Source organism: Bombina bombina, chromosome 5, assembly GCF_027579735.1.
Source record: "Bombina bombina isolate aBomBom1 chromosome 5, aBomBom1.pri, whole genome shotgun sequence".
Lineage (NCBI taxonomy): Eukaryota > Metazoa > Chordata > Amphibia > Anura > Bombinatoridae > Bombina > Bombina bombina.
This window is the reverse complement of record NC_069503.1, coordinates 423,450,272-423,468,586: the sequence shown is the minus strand read 5'-3', so window position 1 is coordinate 423,468,586 and position 18,315 is coordinate 423,450,272. Positions and strand designations below refer to the sequence as shown.

Here is an 18,315-nt window from a genome sequence, read left to right as displayed (position 1 = left end):
GGTCTGTAGCTGCTTAGATGCATGACATACAGGCTTCTAAGCAGCATGGCCCCATCTCCATATGATAATTTTAAATAAAGTTGTGCTATGACGTCATCACGTCATTGCGTGTGACGTCACTGCGCAAAACGTCAAGTCCCGGTGATGCCTGTCCCTATACAGGCCAGATCGCCGGGGTGGGAGTAGATGGGAGCCCCCAGATTGCCCTCAATCATGGGAGCCCCTGAATCGTGCAGCCAGCAGCGCCAGTTTCTGCTTGAGACTAGTATTGCTCTGCAGTTCCAGAGTGGTACTTCTACTGTGTGTTTAACCTTTTTGCGGGGTTAAACAAACAGTAGTGCAGGGTCAAATGAATTAGAGCATGTAATTTTTCGACTACTATGGCTCTTTAAGTATGTTGCAGTTTTTCTGCCCCAGACCTTTTTTTACAGTTCAGGAGCTCAGGGACAATTGAGCCTTATTGGGCACACCAAATTACAACAGTGTTTTACACATGGATTGCTTTATTATGCTGATTTTTCGTTATGCAGTGCTTAATTGCTGACGTATATTATGCAGATAATAACAAATTACTTTCCCTTTTAAATGTTTTTCAAAAGTGTATTTATTTAAATATGTATTTGTATAGCTGCATGTCACATATTATATTTATAAACACAAACTTCCACTGCTATTTCAACTATGTGCTGAAGCCATCTTTGTCTGTTGAATTTGGTTTCAGTGTTTTTCTGAGAGTTACCCGTGCAAATATGGCAAGTCCCATTTAGAAAATACCTTTAGCTTGCATAAATACACAAAAATGAATTACAACAAAGTGATTTTTTTTGCTGCATGTTATTTTCTGTCAGACAACTGTGTGTTAGTTTTAATTCTCTAAATATTTTAAGCACACACTCTATGGTTCTGCATTTAGCACCAGTTCACCTTATCAAAACACTAAAATTTAGCATTCTTTACGAGATATATGCATTCAGATACTTTGTTGGTGTCTGAATACAGAAGAAGACGGATGCTCGCAGCATTCGACTTCTTCTTTTAGAGCCGTAAAACACCCTAAGATTTGTGCAAATCCTGATCTTAGTGTTTTGTACTTTCATAAAGACAATTCCAGCACCGAAAAAAGCTCAATGCTGCGAGAGACCACCGCCTTCTGTATTCGGATACTAACGTAAAGTATCCAATTGCGCATATCTATTATTTACCAATAACTAATTGTAAATTACAATTTACAATTTAGTATTTGTACTTCCTATCATCTATTTGCCATTGCTGTAACATTCACCTGTCAAGTGGAAATAAAAGGATTGTCCCCATACATATTGTGTGAGGGAGTGGCTAACCCACCAATCACGATTTGTTCTGGGCATATGACCCCCTAATTTGAATGAGGGACTTCTTTTGTTTCACTGGCCCATTTTAGTACTTAGATTGCTTCGCTAGTCTGTTGTATAGTTTAGAGCAGTGTTAACCAACTCCAGTTCTCAGGACCCTTAACAGGCCACATTCATTATATCTTAGCTAGAGCACAGGTGAAATAATCAGCTGATGTGTGAACTGATTATTTAATCTGTGCTCTAGTTAAGATATAAAGAATATGTGGCCTGTTAAGGGTCCTGAGGACTGGGTTTGGGAAACACTGGCTTAGAGCATCATAAATATCATCAAGCAAAGTACTTTTGCTTGCAATCCTTCCTAGAGGAGCTTAAATTACTTATTTGAAAGAGGAGAATATTCACTATCATATGAGTTATAAGTATATATTGTGTGATACTTACTCCTCGTACTCCTCTCTTCTTTTTTATGACACAATGAGTCCATGGATCATCTTAATTACTAATGGGATATTCACCTCCTGGTCAGCAGGAGGGGCAAAGAGCACCACAGCAAAGCTGTTAAATAGCTGCTCCCTTCCCTCCCACCCCAGTCATTCTCTTTGCCTACGTTAGTGCTTGGAGATGGTAAAATTAGGTGTTAGAAAAGATTCTTCAATCAAGAGTTTATTATTTTTAAAGTAGTACAAGATTGTGCTGCTTTTGTCCTAGGGTGTAGCCATAGTCCATATCAGTCTCTTCAGTAGGGCATTGGTGGCTTTAGAGCAATGGGAACTTGTGGGACATAATTCTCACTGTGCCTCCCATACTGATGCTGCCCTAACCCTGAAAACCTGAGGGACCTTACTCAGTTTTTCTTTTATCACAGCTCCATAGGAGGGAGAGGACCTCTTAAACCTGGGAACTGACTTGCTGTCAGGCAGAAGATGAGGTAAGTGCTGACTTTTTTTCTGGGGGTAGAGAAATCTCAGAAAAAAGTTTGGGCACTTTATTATTTTATTCAAGCCTCATTAAAATTGGGATAGATTCTCCTATTGTGTTAGGGGACACTATGGCAGCTTGGACGCAGGCACTGCGACATGACCCTAATCTCCCGGCGGTTTCATAACATAATATTAACCGACTAGGAGATTACATGATTACTACGACGAGTTTGGGCGCTGCTACAGTAAAATTAGAGCAAGCTCAGTGCATAGGGGTTTTTTGTGTTGAAATGTACAAACGGACTACGTAGCTGTCTAAAAAGCTGATTAATCCATTATTTGTTTACGGTGGTCAAACTTTGGATAATGACGACAGAGGAGAGAGTTATTGATATGCCCACGATGGGCGGGACTTATGTGGCGCCAATTTAGTTGTGCAGCTTGTTCCTAACTCTTCCGGTTATCGGAAGGAATGGAGGCTGTTTAGTTTAAGTTTTTGCGCTTAGGAGCAGCGCTACAGTTGCAACAGAATTTTCTGCGGATGGGCTGGCAGGCACCTCAGCTGCGTTAATCTGAGGTGTAGAGGGGTTTTGCAGAGGCAGACTTCCTTATGTACCGATCCACCCATTCCTGCCTGCATAACAATAAAAATGTAATCTTTAAAATTTAAAGAGACAGTAACGTCTGTAATGTAACCCAATGCTTCATATGTGAGTCAGTTTGGTCCAACAGACCCTACAGAGTGTCACCTTATGTTTTTTGTAACAAATGTGGAATCTCCAATCCCTTTCTTTGTTCGTTATGTTGTGAGAACTATAGGGATTAAAAAAAAAATTCTCCTCAAATGTTAATACAATTTTATAGCCCACACATGCAGTGCCCTGCAATTCTTCACTAACTCCATTTGGAGTTACTTGCAAGACACTATTCCGAATGTTTCTTCCCTGAAACCTGTAGAGGAAAATACTTCGGTAGTATATAAGGGGAAAAAATATCAGACTCTGGGTAATTCCTTTGTCCAATACTGAAGTTGTTTAAGCTTGAACACCTCCATTTGTTCCCTAAGGAGGTTCTAACTATCTGAACGACTCCGACATTTCTGGCGTAGTCGACCCTAATCCGTACAGTAAAGCTATACAATTTTTTTTTTATGTGCCCTCCAAGGTGTACGTATTTTTTGGTACCAGAAACCGGGTACCCCTTTTTTCTCCTAACTTTAATGGATGTGTCCGGTGCCAGGCTCTATTGAGGAGTCTTGGCTGACGGTTCCCTAGAAAGTATAATAATGTATGTACACCAGGGTTTACAATGACTACATGCAGTGTTCACATTACTAGTGTGGCAGCATAAAAAAAAAAAAATATATATATATATATATATATATCCAGGACTGGATATGGGCCTTGAAGTTATCCAACTTATTCTCTTCAGAGGCTTGCCTTCAGGGGAAGTTAAGTTTTCAAGCTTCCTATAATAATCCGCAGAGTATTAGGGTTAAGATCCTGGTCTGCGGATGTCTCATCTAAGTCTAAACTTTGGGGATCCTTACAAGGGAAGGACCTTGTTTGGACCTGGTTTGACGGAGATAACTCTGATATTACTGGAGATAAGGACTTTTCCCTCCCTGAGGATAAGAGAAATAAATCGGACGTCAGAGTAAGTTTGTATCCTCCATTTTCGAGGGAGATTCTTCCACCCCCTCTTCCAAGCGGGAGCAGTCCAAGCCTTCCTGGAGACCCAGTCGGTCTTGGAATAGGAGAATACAGTTCAAGAAGGCCTACTGTTGAATCAAAGGTCTACTCAGTTTCAGCCTCTTGAGGTTTTCCTTCTTCGTTTAAGATTTTTCCTCCCAGGGGCAGGTTCTGCCTTCAAGATCTTCTGCAGACCAAACAGATAGAGAGTCGTTCTTACATTGTGTGTAAGAGACCTCTCCGACCTGGGAGGGATAGTTCCTGTTCCGATTCAGGAACAGGGTCTGGGATTTTATTCCAATCTGATGGTGGTTCCCAAAAATAGAGGGAACTTTTAGGCCTGTTTTAGATCTCATGAGTCTTAAACAAATTTCTTAGAGTACAGTCCTTCAAGAGGGAAACTATTCGTTCCATTTTTTAAAGATTCTGGGATCGCTGTTGGTGGTGCTTTGGTTACGGGGCATTGCGGTGGCGCCCTATCTGGACGACATCCTAGTCCAGACGCCATCCTTCCAACAAGCAAGATCACACACGAAAATGTTATCCTTCCTGCGATCTCACGGATGGAAGGTAAATTCGGAAAAGAGTTCCTTAGTCCCAAATACAAGGGTAACTTTCTTGGGAATCATAACAGATTCCCTATCAGTGTAGATTTTTCTGACAGAAGTCAGGAAATCAAAGATTTTCAATACGTGTCTAGCTCTTCAGTCCACTTCTCGGCCATCAGTGGCTCAGTGCATGGATGTATTTGGGCTGATGGTAGCGGCAATGGACATCATCCTGTTGGCTCGGTTCCATCTCAGACCTCTGTGTTTAAACATGCTCAGGCAATGGAATGGAGAGTATGCGGATTTGTCTCCTCAAATACTTCTGGAAGCAGGAGACAAGGAATTCTCTTCAATGGGGGTTGTCTCGGGATCATCTTTCTCAGGGAACCTGTTTTCGCAGACCTTCCTGGGTGATAGTGACAACAGACGCCAGCCTTCTAGGATTGGGAGCAGTCTGGGGCTCCCTAAAGGTTCAGGGAGTTTGGACTCAGCCAGAGTCTGTTCTTCATATAATCATTCTGGAACTGAGAGCGATCTTCAGTGCTCTTCCGGCCTGGCCCCAGTTATCATCGGTCCAGTTTATCAGGTTCCAATCGGAGTACATAACTTCAGTGGCTTACATCAATCATCCGGGAGGAACGAGGAGTTCCTTAGCGATGACAGAGGTAACCAAAATAGTTCAGTGGGCGGATACCTACTCTTGCTGTCTGTCGGCGATCCACATCCCAGGGGTGGACAATTGGGTGTCAGGCTTACTGAGCAGGCAGACCTTTTATCCGGGGGAGGGGGAACTCCATCCGGAAGTGTTTTCCAGCCTGATTCTCAATTGGGGTCAGCCGGAATAAGATCTCATGGCATCTCGACAGAATGCCAAGCTCCCAAGATACGGGTCGAGGTCCAGGGAACCCCAGGCAGAACTGATAGATGTTCTGGCGGTTCCTTGGACTTTCAATTGCGCATACCTTTTTCTTCTGTTTGCACTTCTTCCTCGGGTCATCGCTCGAATCAAGCAGGAGAGGGCATCAGTGATCCTCATTGCTCCTGCTTGGCCTTGCAGGGGTTGGTATACAGAGCTGGCGGACATGTTATCTCTTACACATTGGAGACTTCCGTTTAGGAAGGACCTTCTAATTCAAGGTCCATTCCTTCACCCAATTCTAGTTTCTCTGAAGTGGACTGCTTGGAGATTGAACGTTTAATTTTGTCCAAGCGGGGTTTTTCTGACTAGGTCATAGAAACCATGATTCACATAGGATATGGCGTAAATATCTCTGTTGGTGTGAATCCAAGGGCTACTCATGGAGTAGAGTTAGGATTCCTAGAATTTTGCATTTTCTCAAAGAAGGTTTGGAGAAAGGTTTATGGACTAGTTCCCTAAAGGGTAAAATCTCGGCCATATTTATTTTGTTACACAAACGTCTTGCGGATTTTCCAGATGTACAAACTTTTTGTCAGGCCTTGGTCAGGACCAGGCCTGTGTTCAAACCAGTTACTCCTCCATGGAGTCTTAATTTAGTTAATTTAGTTAATGCAAAAAAGATTCCAAAAACGAAGGTGTAGAAAATGTGTAGATTTTATTCCTTAAAAAAGTATGCTTCTGCATATAGCAACATGGGGTTAGTCTAGACAAATACAAATCTTTTTTAAGGAATAAAATCTACATTTATTTTCTACAGCTTCGTTTTTTTGAATCTTTTTTGCATTTACTATTCACATTGAACAAGGCTTTCGTCTATTGGACAGGTGATTTTCTCTAGGCTATACATATGTTTACTCCAGGATCGGCGGTAGCTGTCTAGCACTCCCCAGGTTTGTGGACTTTGGACACCTGCTTTGAGGACATCAGCGGTGACATTTGGGGGTCTAATAGTTCCCAGCTGTATCCTGTGTGTGTATTTTGCGTGCGTAACTGCACTGTCAGCCCGGACTGTACTATTCACACAGCTGCTGGTGACGTCATCGAGAAGGAAGCCGGTTCGACTGTGGATAGGTTCGTTTCCAACATGTGGTACGCCACACGCAGCTAGCATGAGCAGAGGTGAAACCGCTTGTGCCAGAATGCTTAGTTTGCAGCATTCTGGCACAAGCGGTTTCACCTCTGCTCATGCTAGCTGCGTGTGGCGTACCACGTGTTGGAAATGAAGGAGGATATCGGCTCCACTTGGCTCCTATCAGCTCCACTTGGCCCCTATCGGCTTGAATGAACTACCGACATCAACGCACAGAGGGTGAGTGCTAAAACCGCTAGCTCCTGAAGTATTTCATGATTATAACTGCTGCTGTCTACTAATGTTTGTAAGCTCTTAATGCACACTGGTATACAAAACACAGACAAGCATCCTGTCCTAATGTATGGACTCAACAACACTCAGACATAAGTTGCTCAATAGTGTTTGTTATACAGCCGCACCAGATCTCGTTACTGGTCCTCCGGTTACTTATTTCAATATCATGTAGGTCTGCCTTTTGGTGGGATATTGTCACTAATAGACTCTGCAGGCCTTTAGCAGATACAGGCCGCAACGGCCGTAAGCAGCACTTTTGCACCATTTCCGCTTCAGATCAACTGCTCATCAGACCTGAGGGAGAACAGTAACAACGCGGATCGGCCATATCAGAGGTATCAGTTGTTTGTTGCATTGGGCACCAGGTACCCAACTGTAAAGCTCATAATTGGTGCTGCAATCGTCATTACACATGACAAGGTTATGGAGGAATCTTCCTCAGTACATTCCATTGACAACAGTAAATGCATGCTTTGTAAGTTAATCAATCTGAACCCTCTGGCACAACTATGTAAATGCTGCCTAACATATGTCCTGAAGACTTATTCAGGAGGCCCAAGCAGACTGGCTGCTGAGGAGCTCCCATGTGACCTGTCTCCAGCAGGCCCTACTGCGTCTTCTCAAGTCTCCGCTGATGCGACATCCCTGTCTAACAGCCTATGAATTCAACCACAGAATGCTGCGCAGAGAGCGACACAGCCCCTGCTGGGGTTGGCACTTCACCTAAGGACATCACGGCCCATATACAGACAGATGGCTGTTTCCTCTGGCCTGAGTGCTAGGCCAGTATCAGGGAAGGGAAAAAGAAAGGTTAAACATTTCTCTCCAGCATGTAGCCCAGATGCGGTGGTGGAGGCCTCGACCAACAGTAACAGGCAACCTTCTGATGACGAACCCTTAGCTCTAAAGGAGAACTTTCTTCCTCTGACCCTTGTGAAGGAGAGTCGGAAGAGGACTCTGTGGAGGGTACGATTAGATTCAAAGTGGAGCAGCTCAGGCTCCTGTTGAAGAGGGTTCTATCTACCCTGGGGGTTCCGGCAACAAAACCACCTAAGGAGTAACAGGTTCTAAAGCTGTAATCAGTATTTAGACTTAGGCCTAGGGCCCCGGAGGTATTTCCTGTACCCCCTTTTATCACATAGATCATCTCCAAGGAATTAGAGTATCCAGAGCTTGTTTCTTGCTCCAGCTACCCATGCAGTGGTTTGGAACTGCTTCCCTAAGGTTGATGGTGTTATATCTACATTGGCTAAGTGCACTACTATTTCGCTTGAGGATAGTACTTCCTTTAAGGATCCGCTAGACAGAAAACTTGAGGGGCACCTTAGAAGTCGGGGGCCTTGTTTCAACCTGCAATTGGATTAGTTGCAGTCAAAGGGGCCACTAAGTTCTGGTTTGAATCTTTAGCGGACCTGATTACGGTGGAAACTCCCCTTGAGGAAATCCAGGAACATCTGCAATCCCCAAGGCTGGCAAATGTCTTTAGCATTGATGCCAATAATTTGCAGAATGGCATCCCTGATGAAAACTCTAGCTTTGTGATTCTGGCTAGGAGGACCTTGTGGCTCAAGTCGTGGTCAGTGGATACCGTGTCTAAATCACTACTATCCTTATCTTTCAAGGGCAAGTCCCTGTTCGGTCCAGGTCTGGATTATATTATAGGCATAGTCATAGATAGAAAGGAAGCTTTCCTACCGCAGGACAACAAATCTAAGCCTAAGGGTCGTTCAGCGGGAAATATTAGTTCCTTTTGCCCGAACAGGAGTCAGAGACCACTGGTCATGTCTCGCCTGTCACAGGAAAGGACTTTGGACATTCTTATAGCTCCTGCGTGGCCAGGCAGGTCTTGGTATGCGGATCTGGTTCAGTTGTTCTGTGCCACCCCATGGCGTCTTCCTCTTTGACCAGACCTACTGGTACAAGGTTCTTTCTTTTATCAAAGTCTTCAATATCTCAGCTTAACTGCTTGGAGGTTGAATGGTTGGTTCTTTCTCAAAGAGGTCTTTTGTTCCTTAGTTCAAGTGTGCAAACCAGTCACAATAAAAATGTACCACAAGGTGTGGAAGGTCTATTTTTCTCAGTGTTCGGAGAGGGGCTATTCTTGGCAATTTGTATTCCTCGTGTTTTGGAATTTCTTCATGGAGGTCTGGATAAGGGTCTCTCTTTTAGTTCAATAAAGAGTCAGATTTTATCTCTTTCTGTGCTGTTTTATAGAAAAGTAGCTAGTCTGCTGGATGTTCAAGCTTTTATTCAGGCTCTTGTTTGCATTAGGCCGATAGTTCGTTCTCCATCTCCCCCTTGAAACCTTAATTTGGTATTGTGAATTCTTCAGTTGTTTTTGAGGCAATTAATGATGTTGACATTAATCTCCTTTCTTGGAAAGTTATTTTTCTTCTGGCCATCTCGTAGGCCAGGAGGGTTTCTGAATTGACTGCGTTGTCGTGTGAATCTACTTTATTTGTTGCTTCACCAGAATAAGGTGGTGTCTCATTCGTTTGGTTTACTTGGAGGCTGGTGAACAACCACTGGTGAGGATTACTGCTCACTCTACCTGCTCAGTGGCTACATCATGGGCTTTTAAGAATGAGGCTTCAGTAGAACAAATTTGCAGGGTGGCAACATGGTCTTCTCTGCATACTTTTACCAGCTCAAGGTTTTTTCCTCAGTGGAGGCTTCTTTTGGAAGGAGGGTATTACAGGTGGTGATACCTGGGAAATAAGTGTCTGCTTCCCCCCCCCCTTCTTTTTTTCGTGGACCTCTCAGCTTGGGTATAGGTTCTCAAGTGTAAGATTGTGGACTCTCACAACCATTAGAAACATAATTTATTCTTACCTGATAAATGTATTTATTTCTTGCTTGTGAGAGTCCATGAACCCGCCTGTATGTTTTCAGTTGTGACAGTTTTTTGTTGAACCTCTTTATCCCAGTTATTCCTGGTCCTTCTTTCTCTTTTATCTGGGCTATACGTACTACTGGGAGAGGAGAGAGAGATATTTAAAGCTCTGGTTTGGGGTTTCTTTGCCGCCTCCTGGTGCCAAGGTGAAGTATCCCCAAGTGTAAGATCAAGGACTCTCAAAACCAAGAAATAAATAAATTTATCAGATAAGAATAAATTGTTTTTTTACAGCAATTGCTATTCTTTAAAATAAATAGAATACTGGAGTTTGTGGATGGAAAAATATGCAATCGTTAAATTTACGAGTGTTATGGCGTATATTAATAAGTCGTCCCAATATTGAGCATAAGAATTCTACTGGAACGTTTTAATTTAGAACAATTGGTTCAGACCCATAACGTAATTTATAGAATCAATAGAAAGAGAGATAAAGCGACACAAAATAATATCACTTCTAAAAAACTGGGAAATCAGCACTCTTTTAAGTAACAAAGACTAAACACTCATACTGGGAAATCAGCACTCTTTTAAGTAACAAAGACTAAACACGCATACAATATCAAAATATAGGTTTATTTGTGCAAACTGCTGGCCGAGGGCCCAGAACAAGGAAAATATCAAGGATTGCATAGGGTACTATTCAAAACATTATTAAAACACTAAAATATAAACTTGGACAAGGTCCAAGTTTGCAATACAGTTTACAATACAGGACCGGCCCCAGTGACGAACATGCAAGTACACAGGCAGCAAGACAGTACATATTCAACAATAAAGAGTGTGATATGCAAATAATGAGTGATGGGACATGAATAGGTATATGGGTCCCGTTCAGATATTCAGACCAAAATAGGTTTTAGTAATAAACTGAACTGAACTGACTTTGGGAACAATATTACCTATACACGACCATCACCATTTAAACCAACTTATACATAAATGGCTTAAAAAGCACAAAGCACACATTCACAAAATGCAGTTTTACTATATAAATACTGTGCAGGAAAAGCTAAATGCGTGGCAACGCACAGAAAATATATTGTTGATCACACCCCTGTATATGAAGATAACAGGACAAATAATTTGAGGTTACTGTTGCTGGTCAGGAAAATGGACCGACAGCCTTGTCAGGAACAGTTCATATTTCTTAAAACTCAAATTAAAGAGTCATCCATTTATTAGTGGCAAGCTGTCAGTATATTAAAATGTAGCAAATGATATAGCAGACTCAAAGTTCTGTACAGATGAAGCAGAGTATTTGAGTAGATTATTAAAGCAGTCAGAAGGATATGTGACAAAACTAAGTCAGTAGAGACAGCAAGGTATTAAACACATGCAAAAGTTGGGTTACTAAGGCATGGTGTCCGGTACAGGAGGATACCTAGTTATTGATTATGTACCCCTCTGTCAACTGTACCTGTTCCTACGACGAACATCGACATATGCCTAACAGTCCTGTATGGTGTCACTCCACTCAAACAGTGTCCTCTTTTAAGACACCCATAAGACTTGCTTACTTGTTACTTTACTGCTTAGCCTGACATAGGGATAAATCTGTGAGTTCAAAATTTAACGCCAATGTTCAGCGTTCTTCAAGTAGGTGCTCTGCCACAAACCAGCAGGGAAAGTCACGTGAGTCAGTCAGCCAATTGCCGATGCGTGTTTCACCCCCTCGTCATCAGAGAGATGGGGCTTCCTTAGGGAATAATATTAAGACGTTGTGTGCTAATTTATAGCATTACAGAACTCCGCCCATATTTGGAGGTGAAGTTACGAATAACAACTAAAAATAAGTTTTGATCGTCTGCACAATCTTTTACACAAACGAACATACACATAGAGTGCAAATTACTAAATATACAAAATAAATTTTTAGTTACGTAATATATACATTCCCATAGACACAAGTTTATTCTATAAAGACGGAAAAACTGCACTTGGGAGAAAAGAAGGTTATTTAGGTTAATATTTACAGAAAACTTGCCATTTCTAGTTTTGCATTCATACCTCTCGGTCCAATGGTAGAGAGGTTATAAATTCATCTACACCCTTTTTGTAGAAGGGCTCTATCATTGTCTCCACCTCTACCATTGCTAATTCCTCTACTGTTATGAAAAATTTTAAAGTTCCTAGCTACACAACTATTTTGTGCTTTATATTTTATATCATCACAATGTTCCAGGATCCTGTCTTTCAGGATTCTTTTGGGTTTTTTCAACGTAAAAGCTGGGGCAAGAGCAGGATAGTTAATACACTACCCCCTCTGTGTTACAATTTAAAACATATTTTAATTTGTAAGTCCTCTCTGGACTAACAGAAAATAATTTTGATCAAAATAAATAGTTGTGTGCCTCAGAGGGGTATAAAGTTTAAAATAGGGGCTCTATAAAAGCCTAACTCCTCTGATCAAGTGCAATCATAATTGTCTTATTTTCTTCCTCATTATGCATTAAGCCAAACACTATGTAGTTATGCCATTGCCACCATGCAGCTGTTGTGGAAATACTTGCTTTGAAATGTTACCTTTGGTCTCTTCTAGCTCTGCCACTCACCCATATTATGAAGGGTAAGGAATTTGAAATACGTTTTGGACTCGTGGGATTGTTAAACTCATCCATGAGCCCAGACTACTTCTAAATCTGGTTAAGCAATAGATTGTTCATTAATTTATCTTGTAACTATTGGAGAAATATACCATTTATAAGGATCTTTTTCTCAAATAATTCAAAGATTCTATTTATGTATTTTCCTAGTGAAGAAGATAGAAGGTATTTACAGGCCAGTATATTAGCTTAAAACCAATACCTACCTGAGAGTCATGTAAATCAGTCACACAGAAAAAATAAAATAATTACGTTGATAGACAGTATAGAATCAATAAATGTACAATTAGAAGGAAACAGGGGCTGCTGTTTCAGTTATAACAATAAAATACCACAGTGTGACTCCTTTTATCTGTATAGAATCAAGGGTTAATATCTCCTGAGGGGGATTATTGAACAGTGGGGAATAATCTTATATGTTTATTTGATTTTATGCTGCTTTTATGTGTGAGATGTTATGGGTTCATAGGCTGTTATGGAATAGACGGGTTTTACTTTCACTTTGAGAGCCATGCAGCTTACAAGCTTGGCACACTTTTCTCTTGTAAGGTGTATCCAGTCCACGGATCATCCATTACTTGTGGGATATTCTCATTCCCAACAGGAAATTGCAAGAGGACACCCACAGCAGAGCTGTAATATAGCTCCTCCCCTAACTGTCATACCCAGTCATTCTCTTGCAACTCTCAACAAGCTAGGATGTTGTAGGAGAGAGTGGTTAAATATAGTTAGTTTATTTTCTTCAATCAAAAGTTTGTTATTTTTAAATAGTACCGGAGTTGTGCTATTTTATCTCAGGCAGTAAATAGAAGAAGAATCTGCCTGAGGTTTCTATGATCTTAGCAGGTTGTAACTAAGATCCATTGCTATTCTCACATATGTCTGAGGGGATTACACAGCGAGAGAATGGCAGTTTATTCTGCTATCGGGTATGTGCAGTTATAATTTTTTCTAGAGATGGAAAACACTAGAAAATGCTGCTGATACCGGATTAATGTAAGTTAAGCCTGAATACAGTGATTTAATAACGACTGGTATCATGCTTACTCCCAGGGGTAATACCCTTATGATATTGCAATATAAACGTTTGCTGGCATGTTTAATCGTTTTTATATATGCATTGGTGATAAAACTTTATTGGGGCCTAGTTTTTTCCACATGGCTGGCTTAAATTTTGACTAGAAACAGTTTTACTGAGGCTTTCCACTGTTATAGTATAAAAGTTACAGTTGGTGCAGTTAAAATTACAAACTGTGACATCCAGCTTCCCTCAGGAGTCCCCTGTATGCTATAGGACATCTCTAAAGGGCTCAAAGGCTTTCCAAAGTCGTTTATTGGGGAAGGTAGGACCACAGCTTGCTGTGGCAGTTGGTTGTGACTGTAAAAAAAAAAAAAAAAAAGTCTATTTCGTTTTTTGGATCCGTTTTTTGAACTAAGGGGTTAATCATCCATTTGCAAGTGGATGCAATGCTCTGCTAGCCTTTTACATACACTGTAAAAATTTCGTTTGATTTACTGCATTTTTTCACTGTTTTTCAAATTCTGACAAAATTTGTTTCTCTTAAAGGCACAGTACCATTTTTTATATTTGCTTGTTAACTTGATTTAAAGTGTTTTCCAAGCTTGCTAGTCTCATTGCTAGTCTGTATAAACATGTCTAACATAGCAGAAACTCCTTGTTCATTATGTTTAAAAGCCATGGTGGAACCCCCTCTTAGAATGTGTACCAAATGTACTGATTTCATTTTATGCAATAAAGATCATATTCTGTTTTAAAAAAAATTATCACCAGAGGAATCTGACGAGGGGAAAGTTATGCCGACTAACTCTCCCCACGTGTCAGACCCTTTGACTACCGCCCAAGGGACTCACGCTCAAATGGCGCCAAGTACATCTAGGGCGCCCATAGCGTTTACTTTACAAGACATGGCGGCAGTCATGGATAATACACTGTCAGCGGTATTAGCCAGACTACCTGAACTTAGAGGTTAGCGAGATAGCTCTGGGGTGAGACAAAATGCAGAGCATACTAACGCTTTAAGAACCATGTCTGATACTGCCTCACAATATGCAGAAGCTGAGGAAGGAGAGCTTCAGTCAGTGGGTGATGTTAATGACTCAGGAAAGATACCTGATTCTAATATTTCTACATTTAAATTTAAGCTTGAACACCTCCGCGTGTTACTTAGGGAGGTTTTAGCTGCTCTGAATGACTGTGATACCATTGCAGTGCCAGAGAAATTTTGTAGACTGGATAAATGCTTTGCAGTGCCGGTGTGTACTGATGTCTTTCCAATACCTAAAAGGTTTAAAGAAATTATTAATAAGGAATGGGATAGACCAGGTGTTCCGTTCTCTTCCCCTCCTATTTTTAGAAAAATGTTTTCCAATAGACGCCACCACACGGGACTTATGGCAGACAGTCCCTAAGGTGGAGGGAGCAGTTTCTACTCTAGCAAAGCGTACTACTATCCCTGTCGAGGACAGTTGTGCTTTTTTAGAGCCAATGGATAAAAAATTAGAGGTTACCTTAAGAAAATATTTATTCAACAAGGTTTTATCCTACAGCCCATTGCATGCATTGCCCCTGTCACTGCTGCTGCGGCGTACTGGTTTGAGTCTCTGGAAGAGGCTTTACAGGTAGAGACTCCATTGGATGACATACTTGGCAAACTTAGAGCACTTAAGCTAGCCAATTATTTTATTTCTGATGCCATTGTTCATTTGACTAAACTAACGGCTAAGAATTCTGGTTTTGCTATACAGGAGCGCAGAGCGCTATGGCTTAAATCATGGTCAGCTGACGTGACTTTAAAATCTAAGCTACTTAACATTCCCTTCAAGGGGCAGACCCTATTCGGGCCTGGTTTGAAGGAGATTATTGCTGATATCAAGGGAGGAAAAGGTTGTGCCCTTCCTCAGGACAGGTCCAAATCTAGGGCCAAACAGTCTAATTTTCGTGCCTTTCGAAACTTTAAGGCAGGTGCGGCATCAACTTCCTCTAATAATAAACAAGAGGGAACTTTTGCTCAATCCAAGACGGTCTGGAGACCAAACCAGACCTGGGAAAAAGGTAAGCAGGTCAAAAAGCCTGCTGCTGCCTCTAAGACAGCATGAAGGAACGACCCCCTATCCGGTAACGGATCTAGTAGGGGGCAGACTTTCACTCTTCGCCCAGGCGTGGGCAAGAGATGTTCAGGATCCCTGGGCGTTGGAAATTATATCCCAGGGATACTTCTGGACTTCAAAGCTTTTCCTCCAAAAGGGAGATTTCACCTTTCACAATTATCTGAACCAGATAAAGAGTGAGGCATTCTTACACTGTGTACGAGACCTCCTAGTTATGAGAGTGATCCATCCAGTTCCAAAGGAGGAACAGGGTTTTTACTCAAATCTGTTTGTGGTTCCCAAAAAAGAGGGAACCTTCAGACCGATTTTGGATCTAAAGATCTTAAACAAATTCCTCAAAGTTGGAAACTATTCGTACCATCCTACCACTGATCCAGGAGGGTCAATATATGACTACAGTGGATCTAAAGGATGCTTATCTTCACATTCCTATACACAAAGATCATCATCGGTTTCTCAGGTTTGCCTTTCAAGACAGGCATTACCAGTTGTAGCTTTTCCCTTTGGATTAGCTACAGCCCCAAGAATCTTTACAAAGGTTCTAGGGTCGCTTTTGGCGGTCCTAAGGCCGCGGGGCATAGCAGTAGCCCCTTATTTAGACGACATCCTGATACAGGCGTCAAACTTCCAAATTGCCAAGTCTCATTATTGACGTAGTACTGGCATTTCTGAGGTTGCATGGGTGGAAAGTGAACGAGGAAAAGTGTTCTCTATCCCCACTCACAAGAGTTTCCTTTCTAGGGACTCTGATAGATTCTGTAGAAATGAAAATTTACCTTGACGGAGTCCAGGTTATCAAAGCTTCTAAATTCCTGTCGGGTTCTTCATTCCATTCCGCGCCCTTTGGTGGCTCAGTGTATGGAAGTAATCGGCTTAATGGTAGCGGCAATGGACATAGTGCCGTTTGCACGCTTACATCTCAGACCGCTGCAACTATGCAGGCTCAGTCAGTGGAGCAGGGATTACACAGATTTGGTCCCTCAACTGAATCTGGACCAAGAGACCAGGGATCCTCTTCCCTGGTGGCTATTTCGGGTCCATCTGTCCAAAGGTATGACCTTCGCAGGCCAGATTGGACTATTGTAACAACAAATGCCAGCCTTCTAGGTTGGGGTGCAGTCTGGAACTCCCTGAAGGCTCAGGGATCGTGGACTCAGGAGGAGTCTCTCCTTCCAATAAATATTCTGGAACTAAGAGCGATATTCAAGGCTCTTCAGGTTTGGCCTCAGTTAGAAACTCTGAGGTACATCAGATTTCAGTCGGTCAACATCACGACTGTAGCTTACATCAACCATCGAGGGGGAACAAGAAGTTCCCTAGAGATGTTAGAAGTTTCAAAAATAATTCACTGGGCAGAGATTGACTCTTGCCACCTATCAGCTATCCATATCCCAGGTGTAGAGCACTGGGAGGCGGATTTTCTAAGTCGTCAGACTTTTCATCCGGGAGAGTGGGAACTCCATCCGGAGGTATTTGCACAACTGATTCTCCGTTGGGGCAAACCAGAACTGGATCTCATGGCGTCTCGCCAGAACGCCAAGCTTCCGTGTTACGGATCCAGGTCCAGGGATCCCAAGGCGACACTGATAGATACTCTAGCAGCGCCCTGGTCTTTCAACCTGGCTTATGTGTTTCCACCGTTTCCTCTGCTCCCTCGACTGATTGCCAAGATCAAGCAGGAGAGAGCATCTGTGATTCTGATAGCACCTGCGTGGCCATGCAGGACCTGGTATGCAGATCTAGTGGACATGTCATCCTTTCCACCATGGTCTCTGCCTCTGAGACAGGACCTTCTACTTCAGGGTCTTTTCAACCATCCAAATCTAATTTCTCTGAGGCTGACTGCCTGGAGATTGAATGCTTGATTTTATCAAAGCGTGACTTCTCTGAGTCAGTTATTGATACCTTAATACAGGCACGAAAGCCTGTCACCAGGAAAATTTACCATAAGGTATGGCGTAGATATCTTTATTGGTGTGAATCCAAGGGTTACTCATGGAGTAAGGTCAGGATTCCTAGGATTTTATCTTTTCTCCAAGAAGGTTTGGAAAAAGGATTGTCAGCTAGTTTCTTAAAGGGACAGATTTTTGCTCTGTCTATTCTTTTGCACTAGCGTCTGGCAGATGTTCCAGACGTTCAGGCATTTTGTCAGGCTTTAGTTTGAATCAAGCCTGTGTTTAAACCTTTTGCTCCACCATGGAGCTTAAACTTGGTTCTTAAGGTTCTTCAAGGAGTTCCGTTTGAACCTCTTCATTCCATAGATATCAAACTTTTATCTTGGAAAGTTCTTTTTTTTTTTTTTGGTAGCTATTTCCTCGGCTCGTAAAGTCTCTGAGCTATCTGCCTTACAATGTGATTCTCCTTATCTGATTTTTCATACGGATAAGGTAGTCTTGCGTACCAAACCTGGGTTCTTACCTAAGGTGGTATCTAACAAGAATATCAATCAAGAGATTGTGGTTCCATCCTTGTGTTACACAATCTGGACGTGGTCTGTGCTTTAAAGTTTTACTTACAAGCTACTAAAGATTTTCGTCAAACATCTGCTTTGTTTGTTGTCTACTCTGGACAGAGGAGAGGTCAAAAGGCTTTGGCAACCTCTTTTTCTTTTTGGCTAAGAAGCTTAATCCGCTTAGCCTATGAGACTGCTTGACAGCAGCCTCCTGAAAGGATTACAGCTCATTCCACTAGAGCTGTGGCTTCCACTTGGGCCTTTAAAAATGAGGCTTCTGTTGAACAGATTTGCAAGGCGGCGACTTGGTCTTCGCTTCATACTTTTTCAAAATTTTAAAAATGTGATACTTTTGCTTCTTCGGAGGCTATATTTGGGAGAAAGGTTTTACAGGCAGTGGTTCCTTCCATTTAAGTTCCTGCCTTGTCTCTCCCTTCATCCGTGTACTTTAGCTTTG

The 18,315-nt window shown here is 42.0% G+C and overlaps 1 protein-coding gene across 1 annotated transcript in view; it reads left to right on the top strand.

Moving 5' to 3' along the window:
• TOPAZ1 (testis and ovary specific TOPAZ 1) overlaps positions 1–18,315 on the top strand; it is a gene marked incomplete at its 5' end in the record, with an annotated part of 739,661 nt that overhangs the window by 184,487 nt on the left and 536,859 nt on the right. The window lies entirely within an intron of this gene.